Below are 5757 nucleotides of genomic sequence, written 5' to 3'. Positions count from 1 at the left end.
TCGAGGATGGTAATACTTTCGACATTCGACCGTCCTACATTAATTTGGTCGAACGAAACCTGTACCGAGGTGTGGCGGGTGAAGATCCGCGAAAACATATGGAAGTCTTCACTGATTATTGCTCTACCATTCCCGCCACTAAGGGAGTGACCCAGGATAAGATTAAGGAAGTCCTGTTTCCTTTCTCTTTGATCGACGGACCCCGTGAGTGGCTCACTGATCTTGATCGTACTATAGCTGGTATTACTGACTGGGAGAGCATGGCCCTTGCTTTTTATAAAATGTACTTTCCTCCACAAAGAACTAATCAACTGAGAGGAAAAATTACAAGTTCTAAGCAGACACCTGATGAAAACTTGTATGAAGCTTGGTTCCATTTCAAAAGGTTGGTGAGGTCTCTTCCTCATCATGGTTTTGATCAGTGGCTTTTATGCAACCAGTTCTAAAATGGATTGTATGATGACCAACGTGCTCTATTGGACGCCTCATCTAATGGGCGATTTCAGAAGAACAATGATGATGATAAGGGATGGGGTATTATAGAAGAAATGGCTACCCATTTTGCTGAGTATGGGAACCCAAGAGGAGGTATTCGTACTGTCGCTTCAGTAGATAGTGCATTTGTGGCTCAGCTGGAAGCCATGAATGCCCGTTTTGATAAGCTAGAGTTGCAAGCTGCTGGTGATCAACAAACGGTTCACTTGTTGACTAGACATGAAGCCGTTATTTGTGAGAGATGTGGGAGTAATGACGGTCACACTGCTGTTGACTGTCTAATAGAGAAGGAGCAAGTCCTTGCCTTTCAGCAATATAGGCAAGGAGGAGGTTCCTATTATAATAATCAGAGTAGAGTCCATCCCAACTTGAGATGGACTAGTCAGAATGTGCTCAATCCTACCCCTCCTCCGCAGCAGCAACAAGCTTATGTTCCTCCTCACAAAGCTCAACAAGGCTTTCAAAAGCCTCCATCCTTTCCACCGCCGCATCAAGGAGCTTCTTCAAGTGGAGTTAGTGAGTTAGTTGTGTTGAAGTCGATGATCCAATCATTGACTAAGCAGTTGCAGATGAGTGACCAACAGAAAGAAGTATCAATAAAGTAACTTGAGACCCAAGTAGCTCAACTGGCCGTTAGCCAATCTACAAGGAAGCCGGGTCATTTACCGTCTAAATCTGAAAAGAATCCACATGAGACGATAAATCTGATAAATTTGCGTAGTGGTCTTTCTTATGAAGGACCCAAAATGTCAACTGTTGAGGACTTATCAGACCCGGAAAGCGATGTTGTAGGCAGTGAACAGTCATCCATTGACGAAACTATGCTTAATCCGAAGAAAATACTCGATCGACTCATTTCTGGAGGTCAATCGAGAGGAATTGCTGAAAATAATACTCGATCGAGTGATATTTTGGATCGATCGAGTAAAGTTAATTATCAGGGATTCGATCGGGAGGGTGAAATTCCTCGATCGAGTGAAATTTATGAGAAAAGTGTTCGATCGAGTGAAATTATGCCTCTATCGAACAATGCTAATGAAGAAGATTTCGATCGAGTAGCCGACAATGCTCGATCGAGTGAAAAAGTTGCTGAAAGACCTCGATCGAGAGGTAAAAGTGACCGATTGAGTAGAAATGAGTTTGACCCTATCGAGACATAGGAAGAAAGGAATAAAGGGCTCGAAATTCCTATCACTGTGCCCTTTCCAAGGCGATTGCAGAACAATAAGGCCAACCAACAGTTCGGGAAGTTTGCTGAGATCCTAAAGAGCCTTCATGTCAACGTTCCTTTCGCCGAATTGCTTACCCAGGTACCCTCTTACATGAAATTCATGAAAGAAATTTTATCACGTAAGAGACATATAAATGATCACGAAACGGTGGCTTTGACTGAAGTAGGGACCGCCTTAGTTTAGAATAAGACACCGCCCAAAAAATCAGACCCGGGTAGCTTTTCAATTCTTTGTCATATAGGGACCCACTTGATTGACAATGCGCTATGCGACTTAGGAGCTAGCGTGAGTGTCTTACCTTTGTCTCTCGCTAAGAGACTAGGTTTGACCAAGTTTAACTGCACTAATATGACCGTTCAGATGGCCGACCGTAGTATATCATAGGCACTAGGAGTAATAGAGGACATACCTGTGAAGATCCGGAGATTCTTTATTCCCGTAGATTTTGTGGTTTTAGACATACCCGAGGACCCTCATACCCCTATTATTTTTGGGCGACCATTTTTATTTACTGCTCGTGCGGTAATTGACGTCGGGGGAAAGACCCTTACCTTCCAGGTAGGAGATGAGGAGCTAATATTTCATCAGTCCAAATCTCGTAGGGCGCCCATGTTAGGTTTATTTACCTATTATTAGACTCCTCTAATGGTGAACTAATTAACTTCTTATTTATTTGTTCTTTAGATATAGTGCATGCATAACAAAATAAGAGACTTATGAGAAAAACAATGTCCCTTACATTGTAAGTTGGTTCGAAATATAGGGCACAAGTAAGGTCACCTTCCTTCACTTGTTCTTGAGCTTAATATGTTGGATGATCCTCCAAAATCCCAAAGTAGAGATCCTCCTTAGATTGCACCCAAGACTTCTCCGTTAAACTAGTATACTAATTAACTAGATTAATAAACTAGTATCCTTAAAATTAATTCTAATATTATCACTATTAATACACTAGTAATCTTATTTTGATATTAGAATGGATGAACAAATGCTTGTATTTCTAAAACCTTGTTTTAGAGAGATTGAGAGAGTATGAGAATGTTACAACTTTAGATCTGATTAGTGGGATATTTATGCAACCTAAAATAATATTCTCTTGCCATGCAATTCGTTTTAGTTATTTATGCTAAAATGGTCACTATTTATGTCATTTTTACTCTAAAAATTCATAAATCATGCTAAATGAAATCATTTCATCTCAAAATTTACATACACTCTGTAAATCATGCATGTGGCAAATGTTAAAGTTTAACCATTTTACCTCTTTTAATCCATTTTTATCTCATAAAAATCATAAAGCATGCAATATTAATCCAATTAATACGAGATTCTACACACAACTTGTAAAATATGCGTGTGAGGTCATATAAAATTTTCAAGGTCAGAGAGTAAGTTTAACCATTTTTAGTCATTTGAATCTCCATTTATGCCATTTTTACACTAAAAATTCATAAATCATGAAATATTAATCACATTAATATGATATTTTACATGCAATACATAAAATATTCATGTGAGGTCATACTAAAATACCACAACCAGTAGTGAATGTTAACTTATTTTAGTGAATAAAAGTTCATTTTACTCATAAAAAAGTCATAAAATCACTAAAAATCATTTAAATGAGTAATAAATTTCCATAAATCATAAAAATGACCTAAAAACATTTTAGGACCAGAATATATAACATGCATAATTATTTCTTGGCTTACTCATATAAATCACAAATTTTTAGTTTTATATGTTAACAAATTAACTCGGAAAAACAATAACCGATTATGCATGCAACATCCTTATGCTCTGATACCAGTTGTTGGGTTTATTTACCTATTATTAGACTCCTCTACTGGTGAACTAATTAACTTCTTAATTATTTGTTCTTTAGATATAGTGCATGCATAACAAAATAAAAGATTTATGAGAAAATTAATGTCCCTTACATTGTAAGATGGTTCAAAATATAGGGCACGAGTAAGGTCACCTTCCTTCACTTGTTCTTGAGCTTAATATGTTGGATAATCCTCCAAAATCCCAAAGTAGACATCCTCCTTAGATTTCACCCAAGACTTATTGTGACACCCTCATTCATTGCGGAAAAGTAAACACATAATTCTAGATAAAAACTGCATGGATATGTTTGTAATAGGTTCATTTGGGTAAAAACCTATAATTTTTAAAACCGAAAACGAAATTTTGAACCTGTTATAAAAATATCCAAATGGAAAGGTGTCAAACATGCAAGGTCTAAAATAAACCTCATAGATAAAACATCGCTAAAGTCGCGAAACAAAGTTATACAACCCAAATATGAAAAAGGGAGACATATGTCCCTAAAAAGTAAATGACATAAAAAGTGTTTAAGGGTCACAATAAAATAAAGCCAATCTAGGTCCCAAGGTTACTTTGCTCGCTAGCTCGTCCATGTACCCCATATATGCATCACCTACCTGTCAATCGCATTTTATACAATTAAGAAAGCCACAGTCAGTGGGGAGTAACTCCGAGTTCTCCCAGCCACGAAATGTCATAATTAATATAACATGTAAACATAAGAATATGAATATGAATACCAAATAGCCTTAGCATATAGATGCTAGACAATCGTGCTTATCATGTGAACAACAATATAACAACACATAGTCCTAGCATGTGAATACTAGACCGACTCCTACTACACTATCATGTGAATCACATAACATCCAGGAATCCAAACTCTATCAACCATAGCCGGCTTGCATCTCACCTTCTATGATTCATAGAATCATCAAACAAGAAAGGACAATATATCTAGAGACAGACATAAGTTCTTAGTACAGTTAATAGTCACTCTGTTACTCGAGTCTATACCACGAAGTAAGGTAAACACCCTAGTCCTAAACCTGCGCAGACCTAGCGACATGCGGAAAACTACCGCATCCAAGACCCATGATAACAACAAATGAGTACCCCTAAGGAGTCCACCAAAGGGTTGGCTAGTACTTCAGCTGACCACATACTTCTAAGAGTACGTCAGGAGGTCATGCCCTAACTTGGATATAAACCCACCAAGGTAAGACACAAAGGCTATTAAGCGGTGAACATATACTCGTCAAAGACTATAATGGCCTATCTATGACGAAGGCCGAAATACTCACCTAGGACCTAGTCCCAGCTTGAATACTTTAGCCCACACCACACAAGACAAGTAGGACACCCACTTAACCATAAGAGGGATAAAGAGTCCAAACTTGCACACACAAATGATCATACACACCCTAGCATATGAAAGGCTACGCTAGGACATCTAATCTCCACGTCTCCTTGATAGGTATAAACCTAGCACATTTGGTCAATCGATCTACAACCACCCAAACCGCATCTTTCCCGCTAGCAGTCTTAGGTAAAGCCATCACAAAGTCCATGGATATGGACTCCCATTTCCAAAGGGGAACATCCAAAGGTTGTAGAAAACCCCCGGGTTTCTGATGCTCAATCTTCACTTTCTGACAGGTAAGACACTTGCTAACATACTCTAGGACATCAATCTTCATCCTAGGCCACCAAAGCTGTAATCTAAAGTCTTTATACATCTTGTCACCACCAGGATGAATAGAGTAAGGAGAAAGGTGAGCTTCATCAAGGATCTTTTTCCTCAACTCGGCTACTCTCGGAACATACATCCTACCTTGGTAACGAAGGTATCCATCACTATCCACCACACAATCCTTAGCTTGCCCAAGTTGGATTTTTTCTTGAATGGACTTGAAAGTAGCATCCTATGGTAAGCAAGTACGGATCTCACGGTAAAAGTCGGGTTCTGCACTCAAGGCACTCAGATAGTCAAAGCCCTTCCCAACAAGGCTTATCCCTAATTTTTGAAATTCCGTGGTAAGTTCATCAGGTAACACACGGATAGTGCTCAAAGAGTGACTAGTTTTCCTACTCAAAGCATCGGCCACCACATTTGCTTTCCCTTCATGATAAATAAACTCGGCATTATAATCATTCACCAACTCTAGCCATCTTCTTTGCCTCATATTCAATTCTTTCT

The 5757-nt window shown here is 38.6% G+C and overlaps 1 non-coding gene across 1 annotated transcript; it reads right to left on the bottom strand.

Annotated features, from left to right (window-relative positions):
* Window positions 1-308: 308 nt before the first annotated feature.
* Window positions 309-415, bottom strand: LOC141645213 (small nucleolar RNA R71). The gene has a single exon (XR_012544797.1). It is a non-coding gene; the product is annotated as a small nucleolar RNA R71 (small nucleolar RNA).
* Window positions 416-5757: the final 5342 nt, after the last annotated feature.

This window comes from Silene latifolia, chromosome 2 (genome assembly GCF_048544455.1).
Source record: "Silene latifolia isolate original U9 population chromosome 2, ASM4854445v1, whole genome shotgun sequence".
In the NCBI taxonomy this organism is placed as follows: domain Eukaryota; kingdom Viridiplantae; phylum Streptophyta; class Magnoliopsida; order Caryophyllales; family Caryophyllaceae; genus Silene; species Silene latifolia.
The sequence above is the reverse complement of the archived record's forward strand: the minus strand, read 5'-3'. Positions and strand labels throughout refer to the sequence as shown.